The sequence below is a fragment of the Gekko japonicus genome, unplaced genomic scaffold (genome assembly GCF_001447785.1).
Source record: "Gekko japonicus isolate JY-2015 unplaced genomic scaffold, Gekko_japonicus_V1.1 scaffold180, whole genome shotgun sequence".
Classification (NCBI taxonomy): domain Eukaryota; kingdom Metazoa; phylum Chordata; class Lepidosauria; order Squamata; family Gekkonidae; genus Gekko; species Gekko japonicus.
Genome location: NW_015174278.1, coordinates 1,254,064 through 1,279,073, shown reverse-complemented (window position 1 = coordinate 1,279,073; position 25,010 = coordinate 1,254,064).

Below are 25,010 nucleotides of genomic sequence, written 5' to 3'. Positions count from 1 at the left end.
ACTCCCGCAGAACAAAAGTATTCAACTATACAGCGGGAAGCCTTGGCTATTAAGTGGGCTGTGAATGCTTTACACTATTATCTTACTAATACTTGTTTCGTGTTGCAGACAGACCATGCCCCGTTACAGACCAAAGATTCTAATCCTAGAGTCTTACGATGGTATTTGTCTCTCCTGCCCTATAGGTTCACGATACAACATCGCGCTGGTCGGTTCCATCACAATGCCGATTGCCTATTTAGGCTCTTCGAAGATGCCCCTTCTATGTCTTCTTTAAGAGGGGGGGGTGTTGGGCAGGCGCAATCACAGGCCCCCCGACTACGCAGGATCTATCCCCCTCAGCACCAGAGGGGGTAGCGAAAGTATCCAGCGACCTTTCCTAGGAAGTGCAGGGACCCTGGCCAGAAACCCGAGGCACGGAAGCATCTCGGCTAAAGGGGGAAGACGGGGCGGGAGATTTAATCCGGGGCTTGACTGCAAGGCAGCCGGATGGCAAACCAACCTGCCTTAGGGCAGGAGCTCGGGGAATAATGGAATGTTGTGTTTACTTTAAGAACTGGTGGTTGGGAGCACGCGGGGATAGCTGTAATGCATCTGAAATAAAAAGAGCACAGGTGTTCTCGATGAGGAACGATGGGAAGGTCAGATGATGGACGGAGTACAGCAAATTTAACTGGGACTCCAGAATCGGCCTACCATGGGTTGTAAGAGAGAGAGATGCCTTATTGAGACTCATCACTGAGAGAACACTAAGGCTCATTCCGATGCAAGTGTCATCCTGGCGTACTCCGACAGTTCGACACCACATAAGGACACGGAAAAACCTGACAGGAACTAGAATCAAAACCATTTTCTTCACAGTGAAAAAAATCCTAACATGGTTGGTACTATTATAGATCCACAATAATAATTGTTGCCACCATTAGGAAGAGAGAGTAACTATTTACCAAGTGACCATTAGGTGTCCATGCATCTTTCCTTCATTTAAAATAAACCCATCTTATATAATTTTACCTACATTCAAATACACTTTTAATTTGCAATTAGTGGGCACAGTATGTCACTATTTATGCTCAACTTCATTGTTTTCTCCAGAAAGTTCAACCACCTTATAAAGGAGACACACAAAGACTTGTCACATTTTGTGGGCACCAAAGTATTTCATGGTTTCATCTTGGCCATTCTATCAGCACTCCCTCCCATCTGTTTTTATCCCCTCTTCTTCTTTTTGGTGAAGTTGTCCCAGTGCAACTGTCGCCTTGCTAATTTCATTAGTTGCAGAAGCTCAGAACCTGACTACTTCATAATTCCTCCAGACAAGCTACTTCTTGATCTCAGAAATCCTCTCACATTTCCATCTCAAGTTTTCTTCATTATTTTCACCAGGTTGCATCAAAGGGACTGGAGGGACTATAGGCATATTAGCAAAAACATCTGCATTAAAAAAGAAGAAAAAAAACGCTAGTATGGTACTTCTGTGAAAAGGAAGCTCTTGTGTATGGGAAATGTATAAATATTATTTCAGAAACAGCAAAAGACGAGTGAAATGAAAAGAAAAGTGTTAAGACGGTTAATGAACACAGTGTTAATCACCACCCTTCTTTATTTTAGAGCCACTTTACCTATTCAGCCCATTGGCTTATTTTCGTGTAGCAAGGGTATTTGTGCCCTGAACTGGATGGCCCAGGCTAGCTGGATCTCTCCAGATCTCAGAAGCTAAGTAGGGTCAGCCCTGGTTACTATGGTTGGGAGACTGCCAATGAAGTCCAGGGTCACTACTGAGAGGCAGCCAATGGCAATCCACCTCTGAACCTCTCTTGCTTGAAAATACCGTGAGGCCACCATAAGTCAGCTATGACTTGACAGCACTTTTTGTCTGGCAGAGAGGGAAGTTCAACAGTGACTGCTGTACATGGTGGTGTAGCTATGACAAAGGGAAGGGATCCAGTTCTGCTGTTACCACTGCCCATACTAAGAACAGTAGGTCTCCCACTATGGCAAAAAACCTCCTGCCCTCTCCCTGCCCTACCTGCTAGCAATTAGTGGAAGAAAAATGTGTGCAAAACTTGGAGTCACACCAATGGCATGATGCAACTTCATCATGTTGGTGTGGCATTCTAGGACCCCCCCCCCAATTCTATGGCTTTACCACAGAATTTGGAGAAATTCTAGAGCATCACACCAACACACTAACATCTCTTCCAGGTATTCGCCAAAAGTGACATTGTGCCATTAGTGCAATGTTGTTTCTCCATCCCCACCACTTCCTTTTCCTGCCAGTTGCCAGACATTATACAGCAGTGACTGCTGCTGTATAAGGGTAGGCTACAGGTTAGCCATGAATCCTGCAGGAGTGCTGGAGCTGTGGCAGCTACCTGATAGCGCTATCCCCTAATGCTGCCCCCCCCTGCAGCCATTTCATTACATTAATTAATTCCTGCAATAGTTCTTTGATTATTCTACAAGTTCTAACTGTCTGTGTTCAGTCTATAGATCCTGTATGATAGATTCAGGAGACAGATACAGCTGGTACCTGCTACCTGGTCATTTATTAGGCAAACATGTTGCTGAATTACCTGTTTGCTTAGTTTGAGCACATAGAAAGATGGTTTTCATCCTATACAACCCTGGCATAGGAACACACTGAGAAGCCTATATAGCAGGCTTTATTATGCCAAGAGCCGCCATGGGCTCCCAGACAATGATTTCCTCTGTAGCCATCTTCCACATGCCTCAATCTAAAACCAAATAACATGAAAACAGACCACTTTGCTTGCCCAGCTCTGGGTTCCCTTGGTGAACATAGCCTCTAGAAATTTGTGGCTCTAGTCGCTCTTGACAGCCCTGTATAAGCCTATCCAGTGCTTTTTGTAAAAAAAGAAAAGGCCAGTTCTCATATATAAGGTTGCACCTATTTCCACCAATCCCCCCCCCAGGAGTTGGGAGAGCTCCCCTAAAAGGTGAGTACCAACCATCACACACACACAAAACCCCTGAGACTATCCAATCCCAATCTCCTTTAAGGAGGAATGTCAATATTGCAGCTCCATTATTAATATAGGTTGTTGATTCAAGCTTTGGATTTGAGGTTCTGATATCACAAGCACCTATCACCTATGAGTCTTATCTAAATTGTAGAAAAACCATATCCAAAAGCAAGAAGTGCGAGTGACCAAGATGTTTAACTCATATACCATAAAAATTGACTATTTTAGTATCAGATTTTTATAACACTGATCTCTCAGAAGAAGAAGAGGAGGAAGAGTAGTAGTAGTAGTAGTAGTAGTAAAAGATTGGATTTATACCCCACCCTTCAATACCCAAAGGTGTCTCAGAGCGTCTTACAATCTCCTTTCCCTCCCACTCCCCACAACAGACACCCTGTGCAGTAGGTGGGGCTGAGAGAGCTCTCCTGATAACTGCCTTGAGAGAACAACTCTGAAAGAATTTATGACTGACCGAAGGTCACACCAGTACCTGCATGTGGAGGAGTGGGGAATCAAACCCAGTTCTCCCAGATTAGAGTCCACGCTCTTCACCACTCTTAACTACTACACCAAACTAGCTGTCATGGTCAACATTCATAGTTCATTCATTTGAAATCCTTTACTGAAATCTGATCTGGAGGAAGGGAGTGACATGAATGCCAGTTTTCAAAAGAATGTTTAGACACATGGGGCATCACAATTCACTGAAATCTTTTGACTGATTTCAACATTAATATTACAGAAACAACAACAACCACAAAAAAGATCTAAAGTAAAGCCTGAACGATACAAAAGACTAAAGAACACATTTGTCTCATTGAAGACATTTGATACTTATTAAAATACTATTGCTTTCAGGCATATTTTGATTCGCTGTCTAAGAAAGTGTGGAGAGTCTTGCTACTGAGATTATAACAAAGGAGCCTTAAACATTAAAAAAAAAAACATGAAAGATAATAATTTGCCATCAGTACCATTTTCCCAGGGATTACTTCTAAAATACTGCAAGTTTGAAAATGAAAGCCTGTTTTGGCAAAGGGGGACACTGCACAATATCTTTGAACATTTGTTCATTAAATACTGCTGGTATGATATTTCATTAAGCACTTATCAAATAGCTGCTGACTTCAAAAAAGTATTTGCAACTTGAAGATCTTTACTAAGGAGAACACTAGCAACCATGCCATGTGTACCAAAACACAGTTCTATCAGGCATTCCCTAACAGTACATTTAAAATATGAGGAAGTAGTAACATATTTATCCTGCATAGATGAAAGCATTTGGGGAAGCCAGAATGCAATCTTGTGCAATTTTAGAATGACTGAAACCTTTTAGAAACGTGTATATGTATTTGATGCATGCTCTCTCTCTCTCTCTCTATTTGATGTGTATGTTTTAACACTGCTATTTCTAGTTTCCGTTTACAATACCCTATTTTGTTCATACAGATCTTCCTGCTAGTGAAAGATTGAAACATTACCTTGGGCAAAATTAAAAAGAGAAAGCAACTGAGGAGAAAACTTTAATCAATAGCACTGTACTGCTGTAAATTTAAGCTCCCTTTATTTGCCAAACCATTAGATGAGATGAGTAATTTAATTTTTATTGAAGATAATTAAAGTCCATTTTGAATTGATCTTCCTTGCATGAGATAACACTCTTTAGTCAAGGGAAAAAGAAAACAATTACTGTACATACAATGAAGAAGTAGCATGAAAGGATGAGACAATTGCAGATTTACCGACCTACCTATTGGACTTGACTTTGTAATCATATTAGCAGCCCCTGGAGAAGAGAGAAGATTATTGAAACATTTATGCACTATTTTGCTCTGGATTGTTTTGCCATAGCATGCAAGCATTACTTAAGCTAAATCCCTTTTAATTGTAATTCACATATCTAAATGCACCTATCATTGTGGTATTTGGATAGCCAATTGTATGCCAAATAAATAAAACACTGATTGTGTGTAACAACAATAATTGGCAGAAATGTATTTAACAAGACGTGAGGATTTTAAAAAAAACAACATGCAGATTGAGAGAATTGTATGGTGATGGATGTAATCTCTCATACATCCAGTTATTCCTTTGTTTCACCTAGGACACAATACATTAGAAAGGAGATACAGCCCTAGGACTGGAGTAACCCAAACCCCATTAAACATGCATGGGGAAGGTTTCCTAGCCTGCGGTGCTGGGATTTACACACCAAGGCTCTGTTAACAACAGTAATTGTGCATATAATTTCCTTTGTGTCACACTGAAAACTCCCCCGCCACACAATTAAGCACCAACATTATGTTACTCACTACTCCTTTCTATTTCATTTTATGTCTGGGCAGAAACATATAAGCAGAACAATCTTGTTTCTTTGCTCTCTTTGTATGTGGAATGATAACTCCATGGAATTGGTAGGGACACTGTAAAACCATTAAAAAAAGCTATTAGAGATGGACCAGACCCATAGGTTACCCAGTACTCTGCACTGAAGTGGGTAGCTGATGAACTCCGCTGATACATTAACCAGTACAATCCAGATTATAACATCTTCAGGTTTTTTTTAGGAATAAAGTATGCACAAAAATCTTAGAAAACAGACAGGGCTATCTAGAACTATTGTATCAAACTTTTGTAGATCCAGTTATCTTTAACACCAATATCCAACAGATAACCTACTTAATCGTTCATTATATATGTCCATCTCATCCCATTCGTTCTCTTATTTCTCTCCCTGTCTCTGTACTCCTTCCCTTGAAATTAAAAAAAGAAGGAAAATAATAATGCTTGCAGTGGCGATCCATTTTAGGCCAGATCACAACTGACCAACTGGAAACTGATAGCACGAGGAGCAAATGATAATGGAGTTGCACATGAGATCAGTTGGCTGTGTAGGATAGTAGGACAGAAATTCCCTCTCATACAGAAGAGACACAATAAGAGTGGTATTGCACAACACAGGACAGCCAAAATCAAGTCAGATAACAGCCAAAATCCATGTAAAATAAAATACAAGAAAAAATGCCTAGTGAACTCAAAGTGGAGAACTGTCCATCACACTAAGAGAAGGCCAGAGTCAATAATAAGTAGATCTAGGGGGGCAAACCTTATAACTTAATTAATTACTTCCTTCCATCATTGACAAGCCCTTATTACCTGTGTTAAATATACAGGTCCTAAAAAGAGAGAGACTCTGTCTTATAGTTTACAAAGCAGGCATATTGCTTTATCTGAGCACATGGAAAGACCAACTACTGTCTTTTAGAGGCTTCTTGTGGACTATATATTGAGCAGCATAATGCCCTGGGCTGCCATAAGCTACCATGGATATATTACAACAAACAGGACCATTGGTCAAGAGAGAGTGATTGTTCCAAAGTTACCTAGTAAGCATGACAGTTAAGTGGAGATCTGAATCAAGGTGTCATCCAATAACAACTTTTTAGGGCCTACCACACTTGCTCTCTATCACTTACACTCTGGGGTAAGAAAACAAAATCCCTGAGTCTGTTTACATATTCAGCACAAAGAGACCTTACCCAGTTCAGTTGTGACCCTTTCTGTCTCGGGGCAATGAAAAATTATTGCGGTTATTTGTCGGATTATTGGTCCATGTAGGACACTGTTCTCTATTACAAGCACTCCAGAATCTCCAGAATCTCAGGCAACCATGATATTTCCCAACGAGATCCTTTTTAGACTGGAGATGCCATGCACTGAACCTGGGGCATTCTGCATGCAAAGTATGTGCTCCACCACTGTGTTGTAGCCCCTCCCCTCACAATGTGCCTAGAGACACAAGACTGGGGAGGCTAGTGACCTTACAATGGACATTGTGGGAATAGATTGGGAGGGGGGACGACACACATACAGTCACTATACAAGTATGTATGTATGTTTTCTCCAGTGGGGTAAATAGCAGCTCTGGGATTCTTTTAAGGTCAGGGAAATGGTTCAGGAGGAAAGAGTTAACACAACTCCTTCACACTGTGAATCCTGATTGGAACTGGAAGTGTCACCACTGTGGTTTAAACAAACAAACACTGGAGGTCTGACCTTTAGACTAAGGGAGGAAGAAACACAAAGGACTTGCTCTCTCTTTCCATGGTGAAATGCACAAGGATTCAGCATGGGAACAGTTTCTGCACCTGAGCATGGGGGAAGGAGAATATTTGAAAGCTCCAGTTTGGAAGTTTGAAGAGAAAACATAGGAAAGGGAAACACAAGTCACATGCACTTCCTGTTCCCTCATTGCCTGAACATGGAAAGCCAGGGTCCTCAACATGGTACCCATGAATGCCATAGTATCCACCAACACCTTCCCTGGGGCCAAGTCGGGGTTTTGCCCAGCAAGGATTTTGATTGGCCGTTGGAGATCTGCTTGTATGTACAGATTTAAAAAAAATTGGCAGCAGCTCCCACAAGTATCTTCACTGTGTGACTGAAGTTAAGCTGTGTGTAAGCAAAAAAAAGAGAGATAACAATGTTAATTTAAAAAGGCATCCTGTTCAACAGAGCTTTTTTCTGAAATGTTGAAGAGTTACTGTTAGACTAATGCATAACCTCACTCCCTGACATTTTGTGGTTGGCTCCACCTCCTGCAGCCATTTTGTGGTTGTACCCACCACTGTGTAAGAATTCCAAAGGTGCCTGCTCAGTTTCTTTAGTGTGACTTGTCCCAAGTCATTGAGTTCTCTGTGGAACTTCATCAACAGATATATGAGCCCCTTTTTGATGTTGAAATTGATTAGGTCAAATATACCCACCCCACCCCCCAAAAAAACCAACATCTAACCACTGTCCTCAGAACTGTATTAGATAAAATGCATCAAAGGGATTTGGGTCTTTAGAAAGGTTTTACAGAAAATCCACTGAAGTGCTGCATAACATTTTTCCCTTTTAAATTCAAGACTAGAACCTGCATTCTAGATTCCCCCACTTTACTGTAGACTTTGAAATAAGAGCTGTGCTTTTTCTGTATAGTGCAGCATAAAAATACAGACCCAGTGTAATTAGAATTTCAGTCATGGCCTGTGGGATCTAGTGATTTGGACATATTTTATTTAACCAGCTTAGTAAAAGGTAATATTCAGCAGCTGTGATCTATAGCAGAATTACAATTTTCAGGGTCAAGGAGGGATTTTGATATTAGGAGGTTGGGCAGAATTGCTGTAAAATCTCATGAGCTGTCGTTAAAAATAAATGAGAAAATAGGTTATCCAAGAGTCATTGTAAGGGAAAAATCAATAGGCAGTGTCTATTCACTTGGGCTATCAAAATCCTTGAAATTTGAACAAAAGTTTCACGTTTAGTGTGCTGTAGGTTTTGAAATGTAAGTGCTGAATGCTCAGCGGATACAAATTCATTGTGCTCTGCATTCAAACAAGATGGAGCAAACCTTCTGAAGTGCTGGCGTTTTCCCCTCTTGGTACTGGATATTAGCCACCAAATTAGACATGTAAAACAGTTCCCAGTGAAACTTCAGAAGCAATTTTAGCTCCCTGATAACAAATGGTCTCTAGAAAAATTTGTGTTCTTTAGATCATCCTTTTCCCCTGGGATTTTTTCACTTGGTTATTTTTTTATATCAAACTGGAGGAACTACTGCCCTGCACAGTTTTAGAGAAAAGCAAATATGTCTATTTTTGCCCACTGAGAAGCAGCAGCAGAGAGAGGGGATGGGAAATTGAAACATACAAATAACACTGAGAATTGTTCATAACTGATATGGAAAGAGTTTCATTCTTCCTCCTTCAAAATGAAGGTCCAAAGCAACTGTAACCTTTTAAATATAAACAAGTCGGGGGCTCAAAAGGACTTGTGGGATGAAATTTCATTCTTCCCTTTGTCAGAGAGCAAGGCTTCAGAGGCAGATCTTAACTGGTGGGCTGGATAGTATGGGAGGAGATTGTCTTTTCTATAAGGAGAGATGAAATCTCTCCTTATATATAATTGTGAAGTGGGGTGGCACTTTCTGAACATTCCACACGCTCCTAAATCAGTTGGCTCCATGATGTGTCACTCAGAAGCTGTCTCTATCCACTGGTTCCGTTGCCTGAGTCCCACCTCCAACATTCCAAACAGTTTGCTGCCCCCCTCCCCCAATAGCCAGTCGGAACACAGAGGTCGTTTGCATATGTGGCCTGATTGAACTTTGCCTCTAACATTCTAAACAGTTTGCTGTTGCTGTTGGGAGTCATTGAATGTGTCCTGAGGTAAAATACATATCCCAATTGTCCCTTAAATGGTAACTGGAGTTGCCAATCTCCCTGTGGGTCCTGGAGATCTCTCAGAAATCACCGTATTTCCCAGCCACAGCACATCATTTCCCCTACAGAAAATTTCCCAGCTATTACAACTGATTTCTTGATGACCAAAATCAGTTCTCCTGGAGACAATGGCTGCTTTGGGCAGTGGACTCTATGGCCTTATACCCTGCTGAAGTCCCTCCTCACACCAAACCCTGCCCTCCCCAGGCTCTACCCCTCAGATCTACAGGTATTTCCCAACCCAGAGTTGGTAATGCTGTAAATGGCTATGGAACCACTTTCCAGACCCTTGGAACCCAGAAGACATGGCATAGGAGGAGGTGGTTTTCTACCTTAGCTGCCACTGCATAACCCCAAATCAACATAAGTCAGGGATGGAGGGAACCATACCCGTTACCATGAGGCTGTCCTCCCATACTACCCACTTGGGGCAGCAAAATGACTTGAGACAGTCATGCCTTATAGCTAAGCCGAAGGAAATAAACATGGCTTGCCTCCCTCTATTTTCCCCTTCCCTCTGCTGCCCCACCAGCCACAGCCGGGACATTCACCTGGAGCTTCCTTCTAGAGCTCGTTGTATTTCTTCCCACAATGGGCCTTACTCCTAGTTAATAAATAAAACAGTTTGGAAAAATGTTTCAAATAGAGAAACAGAGACAAATGAACACGTCAGAACTTGCAAGAATGCTAGTAACATCGATTCAGCTGTAGAGCAAAAATGATATAATTTACAATTTATTCATAAACAATTCTAACATGTGTCTAAATGTCTTTGACTATTACCTATAACACCTTTCCTCCCTTTCTTTCCTAATCATTTAGAAATATGTAACCTACCTATCATTTTTGTTGTTGTTGTTGTTCAGTCGCACAGTCGAGTCCGACTCTTTGCGACTTCATGGACCAGCTGCCGCCAGGCCCTCCGGTCTTCCGCCGTCCTCTGAAGTGTGCTCAATTTCATGTTCGTTGCATCTATGACACTGTCTAACCATCTCATCCTTTGCCGTCCCCGTCTTCTTTGACCTTCAATCTTTCTCAGCATCAGGGTCTTCTCCAGTGAGTGCTCCCTTCTCATTTGGTGGCCAAAGTATTTGAGCTTCAGTTTCATTATCTGGCCTTCCAGGGAACAGTCAGGGTTGATTTCTTTTAGGATTGACTGATTTGTTCTTCTTGCAGTCCAAGGGACTCTCAAGAGTCTCCTCCAGCACCATAGTTCAAAAGAATCTATTCTTCGGCGCTCGGCCTTCCTTATAGTCCAGCTCTCGCAGCCATACATGACTACTGGGAATACCATTGCTTTGGCTATGCGGACTTTTGTTGGCAAGGTGATGTCTCTACTTTTTATCATGCTGTTTAGGTTCGCCATCGCTTTCCTCCCAAGGAGCAGGCGTCTTTTAATTTCATGGCTGCAGTCACAGTCTGCAGTGATCTGGGATCCCAGGAACGTGAAGTCTGTCACTACTTCCACGACTTCCCCTTCAATTTGCCAAGGAGTGATGGGGCCGGATGCCATGATCTTAGTTTTTTTGATGTTGAGCTTCAAGCCCACTTTTGCGCTCTCCTCTTTTACTCTGAGCAAGAGGCTCTTTAGATCCTTTTCACTTTCAGCCATTAGAGTGGTATCATCTGCATATCTGAGGTTGTTGATCTTTTCCCCAGCAATCTTAATTCCCGCTTGTGATTCATCCAGGCCAGCATTTCGCATGATGTACTCTGCATATATATTAAATAAGCAAGGTGACAATATACATCCTTGTCGTACTCCTTTTCCTATGCTGAACCAATCAGTTGTTCCATATCCGGTTCTAACTGTCGCTTCTTGGCCCTTATACAGGTTTCTCAAGAGACATGTGAGGTGGTCTGGTACTCCCATCTCTTTAAGGACCTGCCATAGTTTGTTGTGATCCACACAGTCAAAGGCTTTAGCATAGTCAATGAAGCAGAAGTAGATATTTTTCTGGTACTCTCTTGCTTTCTCCATAATCCAGCGAATGTTGGCAATATGATCTCTCGTTCCTCTACCTCTTCGAAACCCAGCTTGTACTTCTGGTAGTTCTCTATCCACGTACTGTTGAAGCCTAGCTTGTAGGATCTTGAGCATGACCTTGCTAGCGTGTGATATGAGTGTAATTGTGCGATAGTTTGAACATTCCTTGGCATTGCCCTTCTTTGGGATTGGAATGTATACTGACCTTTTCCAATCCTGTGGCCACTGTTGCATTTTCCAAATTTGCTGGCAAATTGCGTGCAGCACTTTAACAGCATCATCTTCTAAGACTTTGAATAACTCAGCTGGAATACCATCACCTCCACTAGCTTTGTTGTTAGTAATGCTTTCTAAGGCCCATTTAACTTCACATTGCAGGATGTCTGGCTCGAGGTCAGTGATTATACCGTCGTGGTTTTCAAGGACATCGAGGTCTTTCTTGTATAGTTCTTCTGTGTATTCTTGCCATCTTTTCCTAATCTCTTCTGCTTCTGTTAGGTCCCTACCATTTTTGTCCTTTATCATGGCCATCTTTGCATGGAACGCTCCCTTGATTTCTCCAATTTTCTTGAAGAGATCTCTAGTCCTTCCCATTCTATTGTTTTCTTCTATTACTTTGCACAGTTCATTCAGGAAGGCCTCCTTATCTCTCCTTGCTGTTCTTTGGAAATCTGCATTCAGTTGGGTAAATCTTTCCTTTTCGCCTTTGCCTTTAACTTTCCTTCTTTCCTCTGCTATCATTAAAAGTCATGAAATTACAATCCCCCTGGGATGGACATTTATCTTTTTGATATACACTGGAACATGATTAAGAAATATCTGTTTCAGCAGTACTACAGCCACAGACCAGCAGATGTATATCAACTAATAATTAGGAGAAAATGGAGCTGAGGCCTGTATAAGAAATGTTCAGAAAATATACTGCTGAACTCAAAGAAGCAAATTGCTCTCTTGCTGTCTACACAGACTTATTTCAAACTCCCATATCAGCATCAAAATTCTTACAGTGACAATTTTATAAAAGCCACGAAAAAGCAAATCATGGATGAAATCCAACACTAATTTAAATCAACTTGATGTCAGTGGTCAGGATTTCACCAAATACTGGTGATTTCCACAAGATATTGTAATCAACTTAGATTTTCTTCTTGAAAAGGCCCTTTAAACATCTTCCTAGCACCCCGCACTGGTGCCATAAAGTTGCTCTGAGACCACCTTGTATGGTATATCTGCGGGACTGCCTCTCCCTATATATGCCCCAAAGAGCTGTGTGCTTAGCAGATCACCAGCTGCTGGAAATCCCAGCCCAAAAGACCTCTGCCTTGGCTTGACCAGGGCCAGGGCGTTTTCAGCCCTGGCTCCAGCCTGGTGGAATGAGCTCCCAATGAAGATCAGGGCCCTCTGTGATCTATTACAGTTCCACAGGGAACTGTAATATGGAGCTATTCCACCAGGCCTTTGGTTGAGGTGGCAGATGTCCAATCAATCTGACCCCTCCTGCTTAAGCAGCCCTTTGAGTCCAATGGTGACTATTCTACCATTCTGGGAACCCGGACCATATATACCTCTGTCTCCTTTGGACACCATAAGTTTTGGAAATGCCATCTTGTGATTGAGTTGGAATCTGGAATAGCTGTTTTTAGGGCTTTTAAACTGTTTTATTCTTTGTTCAACCCGCTCTGAGCCTGCTTGAGGGGATGGAGGGATAAAAAAATTATTCTCAACCAGATGCAGTTTGGGATTGGAACATCAAAGCAAATGGTTTTTTTTAAAAGAATGAACCCAACCCTTCAGGCTTCCAGTCCGGCTTTTGCCATGACCATGGGACAGAGACAGTGTTGGTCACCCTGGTAGATGATCCCGGAGACATTTGGATTGAGGTGGATTGACGCAGCTAATACCTCTTGATCTGTCAGCAGCATTTAATATGGTTGACCATGATGTGTTAACCCACCGTCTCACTGACGCAGGGATATGGGAGCTTGCCTTGCAGTGGCTGGCCTCTTTTCTCCAAGGTCGGCAATAGAGGGTGCGCTTGGGGGAGGGTTATCCCAACAACACCTACTGGAATGTGGTGTGCCACAGGGAGTAATTCATTCCCCTATGCTCCTTAATATCTACATGCGCCCCCTCACCCAGATTATCCAGAGATATGGGCTGGGATGTCACCCATCTCTATCTACTGATGGACGGCTGCCTGGACTCGGCCCCAGGAGATCTGGATGGGGCATTACAGGCTGTGGCTGGATGGTTGCGACAGAGTCGACTGAAGTTAATTCATCCAAGACAGAGGTCCTGCACCTGAGTTGTGGGGGATTGAGTCAGGGAATCAGGCTCCCAAACTTCGATGGGGCTCCACTGGTGCTGTCAAGGGTGAAGAGTCTGGGGGAGTTCCTGGATGCCTCCCTGTCTATGGAGGTGTGAGTCACCACCACTGTCAAGTCTGCCTTTTTCCATCTGAGACAGATCAGGCAATTGGCCCCATATCTCACCCCCCACAACCTGGTTGCAGTGACCCATGCAATAGTCACTTCCAGACTGGATTATTGTAACTCTCTCTATGTGGGACTACTCTTGATTCAGCTCTGGAAGTTGCAGCTAGTGCAGAACATGGCAACGTGGGTGTTGACAGCGATGCCTGTGCAGGCTTGCGTCCACCCAGTGTTGCATGAACGGCACTGGCTGCCTATTGAATATTGGATTTCTTTCAAGGTGTTGGTGCTTACCTTTAAAGCTCTATATGGCCAGGGGCCAGCATACCTTTGGGACAGCCTCTCCCCATATGAGCCCTGTAGAGCACTGAGGTCTACTAATCAACATCATTTGGTAGTCCCTGGCCCCAGGGGTGTCTGACTTGGTTCAACTAGGGCCAGGGCTTTTTCAGCCCTGTCCCCTACTTGGTGGAATGAGCTTCCATATGAGATCTGTTAAGTCGTGTACTTAACAAAGAGTCGGAGAGTGATTCAGCAAGAATGCGGCTTTTATTCTTCAGCTTTGTTACTTCTCCAACACGGATCAACATCAGTCAGCCAGGACAATGCCAGAGTGTCCTTGGGATCCCACAGTGATGTGTTAATGTCATTTCAGGGCACATGGTGAATGACACCAATGCATTAGGACACTGCCAACATCTCCCCCCCAGTTTCCCACCATTTTTACCCCACGGGCCAGCTGAGCTACAACAGGATGTGCCCCATGATGGCAGAGGATCCCCTGCCACCAGTGAGGGCTTGGGAAATGAATATGGGGGCACTGCAGCAACAAGCAAGAATCAGGTGAACCCACTTCCTTCTCCCTTTTCCGCTACCAGCTTGCATCAGTGGAGCAGAAAAGAGGAAGCTATTTTACCTTTTTTCGCCTCCTCGCTGCAGCACCCTATGTACTGTCAAGGCACGCTGTTTGTGAGAATCTGATGACTGGAGAGCAAACAGCAGGCTGCTAGGGGAAGACGGGGGGAAAGAACTGCTTCGCCAACTTCTACCAGGAACTTTTCCACCTAACCCAACCCCGGTACTCCTAAATTCTGTCTTGCACTGGAGTGCGATATCAGATAATTTTCTTGCCATTTACTGGGTGCCCCTGTTAGCATTTGGTTCTTATGTATGTGCCATAGTATGTTGGAGCTGCATCTGAATTCCAAGAAGGAAGCATATTCTTTCTTTGGTATTCTGAAGCTAAATGAAAAATGTGTGTTTTTCACTCTGACTAAAGGCAAATAGCTAACTTTGCTCTTTTTGTGTGCCAAGTAAATAATTTAATGAAGTTTGATATTTGTAAATGTTTTAATTCATTCTAAATGATACAGTTGCCCACTAAAGAACTCCCAAAACTAAAATTTCAGTCACTTGTTTCCCTGCTGAAATGTCCTCAGTGGAAAATGTCAGCAGAATCCCTAATGGGATGTACAGATTTGTAGTCAGCCTCCGGGTCTTTTTGTGAAATAATTTGTAGTCAGCTCTGCCTTTTGATATCTGTAATATATGTTCCTGTGGCCAAGTGGCAGATACTTTTTACTGAACAGCAGTTAGACTAGACATGCTACTGGGGAAGGTGGAGTTGGTGGAGACCCTTCCCACTGAGGCTTTGTGTGCTGCAGCTCCAATAAAGCAGATTTGTACCCTTGACTTGCTGGTGGTGGACTCCAAACTCTGTAATAGCTTTTAAGCATATTTTACATTGGATGAAAAAAATTGCATGTAATATTAATTTGAAATAGTGTACTACATTCAAGCATCTGAGAATATGTAGAATATTGATTAATGGTATATTTAATCAGTTCCTGGCATACTGTTCCAATGTATCAGCTTAAGGTACAGAAGAGACAAAGAGAGTGTCTGGCAGATCTGCCAGTCGGGGTTCAGGGAGATCCAAATTCAAATTTCTGCTGAGCCATGAAGCTCAGTGGGTGACCGATCTTTCAACTAACTGTTTCTCAGGAGTGATGTGGAGATACGTCATGAGCCCTGTGAATGCTGCCCTGACCTCTGTCTCAGATACGGTTGCCAAGTCCCGCAAACTCACCGGCGGGGGAGGCTCCAATGGGTCCGGGAGCTGGCTACAGATGCGCGCATGCGCGCGAAGCCAGCACATCAACGGAAGTGACATGCGACATCGCTCACGTTGGGGGCGTGGCCCATATCATTGGGTTTCCCCCCGATGATCTGGGCCACGCCCCCAACGTGAGTGACGTGGCGACGCAGCTTTGGGGGGCGGAGTTCCCCCCGGGGCCCAATTCTGCCATGGCGGAAATCGGGCCTCCAAAGCGGGGGTTTCCCCGCCCCCACTTGGCAGCCCTAGTCGCAGAAGGACCAGAAAGAAATGTGACAGAGGGAGAGAGAAGATCATTGCAGCTGACATGTTGAAACCCCACCCTTTTCTTTCTTTCTGTTATGGCCAGCACTTTGCACTAGTATCTAAACATCAAGGGACCTCAAAGGCCCATGAAATTAAGTGCAAGGGACTTATGAGAGATTTTTAGATAGGGTTGCCACTTCTGGGTTGGGAAATACCTGGAGATTTGGGGGATTGAGCCTGGAGAGGGGAGGGACCTCAGTGGGGCATAATGTCATAGAGTCCACCTTCTAAAGTGGCCATTTTCTCCAGCTGAACTGACCTCTATTGCCTGGAGATCAGTTGTAATCCCAGGGGTTATCCAGCCACCACCTGTAGCCCTATATGTAGCCCTATTATGTTATGAGCACGGAAAGAATCTGTTTCATTGGAGTGGGAAGAATGTTGAGTGTTAATTCACAGATTAGAATTGTTGATGTGTAAATTAATGTTACTTATGCAGCACATGAGAAAAAGATGTCGTGAAATGGGAGTATATGCAAATTCCATTGTGTGTATGCATACATCTTTATTACTTGATGAAGAAACACTACTCAGTGCAAAACAGCAGTCTAAATATATTTTCATAATACTACATCACGGCTGTTTTCATCATTGTTTGCATCCTTCCCGTGATCTCTCTGTTGTTTCTACAGCACCTGGAGGTTGGCAGCCCTACTTTTGGACTGTTTACATACAATTTTATTCAAGGATTCAGTTTGGTTTGGTTTGTCTGCATTTCCCATCTCCAATTCCTTCCCAGTTTAGTTTCATTCAACTGAATGAAGCTAATGAAAGGCTCCTCTCCCCACCCCACCCCCTGTAGACATATGCATGGCTGCAACATCATCACACCTAGTTAGCATTTCTCACTTGATTTAACTTGAATGACTTGAAATGTGGGGAGTTATTTAAAATGTGCATTTATAGCTCTGTGTCTGAAGCCTGATTGCAAACTAATTCTAATTGCCTAATTAGTAATATATCCCAGAATGTCATCCAATCCATTTTAAACCATTTTCGCCTTAGAGGTCAATCAACACGCATGCATGTTGCTTCAGGTAGCTCATAAGTTTAGAAGAGATGGCTGCACCAGCAAATAGAACAGGAAGAGGCCAGGGGAGGGGGAATATTGGTGTGGTGGCAGAATAATGACCACTCATATGAATTCCACCTGTGCTTCATTGGGAGGGGGGCTGGAAAATATGCATATAATAACAAGTCTCAGAAATGAAAGATGCATACATCATTAAAAACACACACATATATAAAAACAAATTTTGAAAAAACAGTGATAACTGAGCATGTAAGAAAAATAGTTAAGCCATTGACATTCCAGGCAGTGGAAACCAGTACACATTGCATTAACCATTCTCTGTTTCCTCACATCCATTATAAAGTGGGAAATCACTGGAAATATTACTATACAGGTTAGCCATCTTCAACTTTAACTTACATGTATCTGTGAGGCTAATCTGTATCTTTTTGTTTAAGATGTGTGTGCATTCTACAGTATTTTTTCTAATGGACCTGTGAGGAAATAGAAATGGTTTATTCAAACTGTACTAGCTTCAGGCTCCTGCAACATCAGTGTATTCACTATGTTTCTTACATACTTATCAGTGTTTTTTCCAGAATTCGTTTTCAGATACATTTTTTAAATGATATATGTGTCTATCATTTTTAGATTTGTCTGTATTTATGTATTTTTACCAATTCCCCTGACAAAGCATAGGTGGGGTCACGTCTAATAAATTATTTTTTCCCTTTGCACCAATCTCTCTCTTTTTTTCTTTTTTGCCTTTCCTTGTTCACATAGTACTTAGACATGGATTCCACTGTAGTCCCTTACCTTTATGATATGTAGCTCTACACATGTAAGAAAATCAGTTACACGAGGTTCCGGTTTTGGCGACTTAAAGCTCGGACGTGTCCCATCAAGCTCCTGATGGAGACGTGCCGAGTCGTGGTGGACAGGAGGAGCTCTGACTGGATCCGGGCCTCCCCCGGAGTCCTTGTAGGGGACTCCAAGCCTGGGGTGCAGGGGAGAGCCTCTTCCGAGGTGATGGCTGAGGAATCGAGGCTCTCCTTACCCTGAGAGGTCCTGCCACCGTGAAGCCATCATGGTGATTAGAGCTGGCTGCCAGACGAGCGGACAAGAGATCTAACATGAATATCCTCCTATAATGACTTAAACGCGTTCAAACTGTGAGTTAAGCGATCCCCTTCAAAAGCGGCTAAAGACTTTAAGGCAAGCGGCATCAACTTATGAAATAAGTGGTGGGTGGGGGAAGAGTTGGGGTACCCCCCTCAAAATTGAACGGTTCCTGAATGACAAACGAAAAGGAAATAAGCAAAACTGACCATGAGAGACTGTAACTAAGACCGAAAGGTGCAAAATAATCCAAAGCGTTTTCAAATCGTAGAACTTTGACTTTAAATCCAAAAATCTTCTTATATAAACAATGTCTAGTAGAGAGAGAAAAATGGCGCCAGAAAAGAAACCTCTTGTTAAGTCGTGAGCTTAACAAAGAGTCGGAGAGTGATTCAGCAAGAATGCGGCTTTTATTTTTCAGCTTTGTTACTTCTCCAACACGGATCAACATCAGTCAGCCAGGACAGCTTTAACACAGAAGCTGGCCTGCTTTTAAACCTTCCCGGCTAATGTAGCCACTCCCACTGTACAAATAACAACCTATCAGGTTGAACGGATAATGACCAATCACAAGCGCTCCCGCTCCGTAAGGTGATTGGATGACACAACCTGGGCTAGTGCTCCTATTGGTTACATTAGGATCCTAGCCCAGGCCGAAGCTTAACATTGCACTTCAATGAGATGTTTCACATACATCAAGTCCTATACAGATCATGCATTCAAAGTCCATCTGAATACATAACAAGATCAGGGCCCTGCAGGATTTATTACAATTCTGCAGAGCTTCTAAGATGGAGCTCTTCCACCAGGCTTTTGATTGAGGAAGTGGATGTCCCCCCCCCCCTCCGAGCCTGCTTGTGGGGAGAGTGGGATACAAAAACAAATAAAATAAATAAAAATAAATATCCCAGCTGCTTACCTTGAAACCAGCAATTAAGACCTCGAATGTGGGCTAGTTTCAGCTACAGCATCATCAGTTCTCTAGAGGGTCTGAAAGTTTTGTCCACTCTTTTGACAAATTGTGACTAACAGGTACAGCTTTTGCATCGCATACTTTTGTTTCCCATCCTGTTTTCATATTTGACATGACAGATTTCTTTATTAATCTGGGCACTTTTGTCGCATTTTTCTCCACTCAATGTGGACCCAAAGAGGCATACAATATAAGGAAAACAACAACTTCCTTATAGAAAATACTTATGGACCCAGGTGCATAGCACTTCAAGAGTATATAACCTCTGTTGTTCATATACATTATGGTGGGCCCCATGTGAGTCTTTTTCTTACTTTCCATCCATAGCCATTGTTCACTAGGGATTCCATGGGTCATCCCCTGTATACTTTTCCTGACACCATAGTATTTTTGGTTGGTCCTTTGTTTAAAGTACAACTTTGTTCATAGTGCTGATCTTAACATACTTACAGATGATCTGGATAGGAAATTCAGAAGCTTTAAACACCCTTGGAATCCTCATTTCCACAGAGGATTTAATTTAGCAAAGACACATACTTAAATGTTCAGACTGGGAATCAGCTTTATGAATGGCTGGGATTTGATGAAGGAAGGTAAAGGAAACAACTCAGGATATCTGATAGAATGGTTTTACAGTATGTGAATTGTGTGTTTTGTTTTTCATCCCCCTGGGGGGAGGTTTTTATTGTTGTTTTTTTCAGACTACAAAACTACAACAGAAAATATAGGAAAGGGAACTACATCTAGGGAATAAAGAAAAAAGACCCACAACTAACTAAAAACCCAAGAGTAGGAGATCATACATCAGCTTAACACCATGCTATTTTCAAAAAGCTACTAAAAATACAATGAATTTAGTTGGTTATGCTAGATTAATGATCGTTTAACCATCCCTTTAACTGTTTAAAGAAATTCCCAGAGCATCCCCAAGTTATTTCAACATTTTTTCAGGCACAAATCAGAGTCCTTCAGCCCTTATTTATTCTTATCTTTTATAATCCTGAATTTATAAGGGCTTTTGGGGGCAGCCGCCCCCTTTTCAGAGGGGGAGTCCTTGTCCGAAGACCCGGAGCCCAACTCGCCATCAGATCTGCTTTCTTTTTCCTCCTCTTTGCCCTCTTTTGGTTCCCCAAGCTGTGTCCGCAGAAATTCATGTGCTTTAAACATAGAGTCAATCTTTTCTTTTTTATCGTTAATCTTGAAAATGACGCCTTCTGGGGTTAACCACCTGTAACTGATGCCATTTGTTTGTAAGAAAAGGATTAATTCTTTATAGTTCTTTCTCTTCTGTCTTATATCAAATGGAATATCTTTTAAAATCCTGATATTATTGCCCCCAATTTTCAAGGGTGTTCCCGAATTTGCTTTCAAAATAGCATCTCTCACATGTCTCTTCGAGAATCTCCTCCCCCACTCGCTTTCCGCTCGCTTTCCCATCACTCTTTTGGGGGGGCAGCTTCTTTTTATATCTTCATGCTCGCTTCAGCCCGACTCACAGTTCGTTGTTGGCCATTCGGCCTCGCTCGTCATCATTTATTTTGCCCGATCTCCAACACTTGTCCCAGTCAGCAGCACTCGTACCATGCGGTCACTCAGTGGCAGGACCTTCAGGGCGGAGGGGCGCCTCAATTCTCTGGCTTTCAGCCATCGAAGAGGTCATCCCTCAAAAGCCCCCTGGCTGGGAGCCTTTTACCAAGGCTCCGTGGGGGGGGGTCGCAACCCGTCGGACCCCCTCCCACACATCCCCAGGACGTCCTGGAGATGTGTCTGCCTGCGTGTTGCCATAAACCGGAAGCTCCGAGAAAATCAGTATGTGAATTGTGTTAATCCCTGGAGCATTCACCTGCTCCAAAGTCTGTTTTAACTACTCATCTCAATAAATGGATTGGTGTGAACACTCTCACCCATTGTTAAATTCAACACTCTGGATGTGAAATAGGGAACATTAACCCAGTATGGCTATCATAGTCTGCATAAAGACACAACTCCTACATTATTGATCCCCATTACGTTAAGTTAATGCAAAAATAGCTTTGAGTGGAATCATGGAGAACATTACTGGTTCAGGATTTGGAACCATTATTTTCATTTGGAAATCTATTGGATGTTCTGGGGCAACTGTTTATAAAGATAATGGCACCAGATTTTGCACAGAACATAGTCTTGTCTCTTATCTAAAGGACCCCCCCCAGTTTAAAGTGTATTGGCCCAAGGGAGTTGATTGTACAGAACTCTAAAGTAGATGTGTGATAGACTGTGCTTTAAAAGCTCATAAGTGCTGTGTAAACATGTGACAGACTGTGAAGGGTTAATGTCTCACAAAGCCTTTGAGTGACAGGCTGTTCAAACAGATTTCATTGGATAGTGTCAGATGAGAAAAAAGTGTTGGGAACTGACTACTGAAGAGAGTCAATTTAGCATTGACAGAGTACTGGGAAGGTTGACAAGGAGGAGTGGGAGGATCACCAAAGACCCGCATTTGGGCCAGAAAAGGGACAGAGCTTCTAGTTTATAGAGAAGTGATTCCTTGCACAGTTGAATAGGGTGATAGCTCAAAGAGAAGACTAATCCCTGGTTTATTTAGAGAGAAGGAATTTTCGGTACTTGGTAGTGTATCCCGGCCTTCTGAAACCTGAAGACTCAGTTCAAGAACGTATAGTGGAGTGTTTAACAGACACTGAAAAGACAGCCCCTCATGTCAAAAGCTTAAAATTCTTGTTTGCTGGACACATATTCACTGGAGTTTGTGAATTTACCAAGTTACCTCAGAGATGTTATTGATTCACCTCAGACATTTTACCCCTAAATCCACCTGACCTTTCCCCCCTCTACGTTGAATAAAATATTTTATTTTTGAACTTTTAAAAGCCTTGTGAGTGCCATATTCAGAAGTATACATTTAAGAAGGGGACCTTGTCTCTTCTCACAAGTTCCTGGGCTGAGCCAGCATCAATATATAATAACGTGACAGTGTGGGGCAGCCATAAACCTTCAAATAAGAAGAAAAGAGATAAAGTGGCTGCTCAGTCAGAACACAAAAGAAGAAAAAACAGGGGAAATCCTGTATGTGATGGAGGGAAGAGGGCGAGATCTCCATAAGGTGTCACTTGGCACAGGCACACATCTCTCTATTGATTCCTATCAAGGGGAAATGGCACTAGCCACTGACATTAAAAACAACAACAACCTAACAACAACTCTGTCTTCATTCCTTTAATTTTCTTATTCTTTCAGTGACTGACTGACAATATTTTCCCCTTTCCACTGAAAACTCTACATTTGCCATCCATCGTGTTCTGTTGTTTTCTTTTAAAAAATGAGGAAGGAGAGTTTTTTGGTGTGGTAGGGGCTGGAGTGATGGTTTTTCAACCAAATGACACCAAAACTGCAGTGGAGCTGTGTTGCCTGTCCACTAACGTGAAATAGAAATTTATTTGTATTTAGCCATAAGCCATTACAAACACCTGTCCACTAAAGAACACCCAAGTTTGAAGCAAATTGGACCAAGGAGTCCAATTTTATGGGGCCCTGAACAAAGTGCCCCCAGCCATCATACCTGCAAAGAATGCCTTTAACCTGGAAATCAGTAGAATTTTAAAAAAACAAAAACAGACGAGTAGTCTGCATTGCTAGTAAGCACCTGAAGTTGGAAAAAAACACAGATTGTTCTAGGAAGTTGAGTTCATAATTCCCCCAAATCCTGGACTTGTATTCATACTCCAGGAAATCATTGTACTGACCCAAATCAGCAATTTTCATGTATATATTTGGCTTGGGAATTTTGCAATTCATACCCTACTCACCTCTTTCCATTCATACTACTTCTCCAAAGTATCTATGATTTTGAGATTGCAGTGTTCAGATCTCCAGAAGTGCAATTTACCGATGGTAGGGAGGGGAGAATAAATCCCTAAGCAATTTCTCCCATCAAAAATGGCCTACCAAAGCTGCTTTAAGCCCCAGAAAGGGGGGGGGATGATAGAAAGAATATGAGTCTCTCTACTTTCTCCCTTCAATGGCTTAAAGCAGCCAGGTGGTCATTTCTGATCAGGAAAACAACTGCAGCATTCCACCATGCTTATATTAGAGGTCTCATAGATGCCTATAGACTATGGATGTTAAAAAGTAATATTGTGGAACATCTCTGCCTAATTCCTTAATATTAGATATCAGATTATTGTTGACATTAATCAAACCAGTAAAAAGGATATAGAAATTACAGTTAAAACTTTGAACAAAAAGAGAAGCAATGCCAATACAATACAGAGAAGAAGAAGAAGAAGAGATTGGATTTATAACCCGCCCTTCACTACCCAAAAGTGTCTCAGAGTGGCTTACAAACTCCTTTCCCTTCCCCTCCCCACAACAGACACCCTGTGAGGTAGGTGGGGCTGAGAGAACTCTTGACAGAAACTGCTCTTTTTCAAGAACAGCTGTGCCAGAGTTATAGCTTGCCCAAGGTCATCCAGCCAGGTGCAAGTAGAGGACTGGGGAATCAAACCCGGTTCTCCCAGATTAGAGTCCGCGCATTTAACCACTACACCAAACTGGCTCTGACAGAGTCAGAATCATGTATCACCATTGAATCAATCAACTGTATCATCAGAAAATCTTATCAGAGATGTCTGACTACAGAATTTAAAAAACAGCTACATTAGCAATTAGCTCTTTTTGCTTTCATCCAACAATTTAGTGTTGTATTGTTCAAACCTTAATCTATTTATCTTGGGTATCTACATATATAGGGCAATTTCACACACACTGAGAGTGATCTTCTACCACTTTACCTCCGCAGTACAATACCTTTAACCTGGGTGTTTTCCTAAAATGACCAGCTAAAATATCATAGGATGCATTTATTTATGAATTAATAAAATAATGCCTAATCTGGTATATAGTAAATTTAGGCAGATGCACTTTAAAAGCAAAGTCTTGCTTATGTTTATTTGCCAATACCCCCAATTTAAGATTTTCTACAGCTGACCAATTAGAATGAGTTTAGTATTTAATGCAAAGTAGAAAGAGTATAGGATTCAATGTAAGATACTGATATTTTTATTGCCTACATTATCATTTTATAGTGTGATGTATTTTTAATCCAACTTTGATGTGTTATGTTATGTTATGGCCAATGGCTAAGACAATAAACGTATCTACTACTTATCTACACTACAGCTGACCAACATTTCCAATCCTTTCCTTAATCACTGCTTTCAAGGCTGTCAAATTTCTTCCCCACAGAATTGCTCCAGAACAACCTTAAGAATGAATTAAATAAAATTTTCCCTACCATAGCCCAGTAGTACCCAACAATTGACTAAATAATCAAGCAGTTATCCTTTACTGCAGGTATCTAAGGATTTCAAAAATGCTATTCCCCAGGGGTCTTTTCATAGAAAAAGAGTTGAAGGAGCTCATTAGCATATGGTATGCTAATGAGCTACTATGCTATTAGCATATGCCACACCCCCTGACATCACCGGAAGTGATGACAGAAGGGGAAGCAAAAGGGGGAAGCATCTTCAAAAGCCTCCCCTCCCCTTCCCCAGCTGGCGGCGGGGAGCAAAGAGAGAAGGGGTTTAAAGTTTAAACCCCTTCTCACTAGAGTTGGGCCACAGAACAAGAAAAGAGGGAAGGAAAGAGAGAGAGTAGAGAGAAAGAAAGAAGGAAGGAAAGAGGGAGAGGAAGAAGAAAAGAAGGCGGGAAAGAAAGAGAGAGAGAAGGGAAGAAGGAGGGAAAGAAGAAAAGGAAAGAATGAAAGGAGGGAAAGAAAGGAGGTAAATAAAGAAAGAACGAGAAGGGAAGAAGG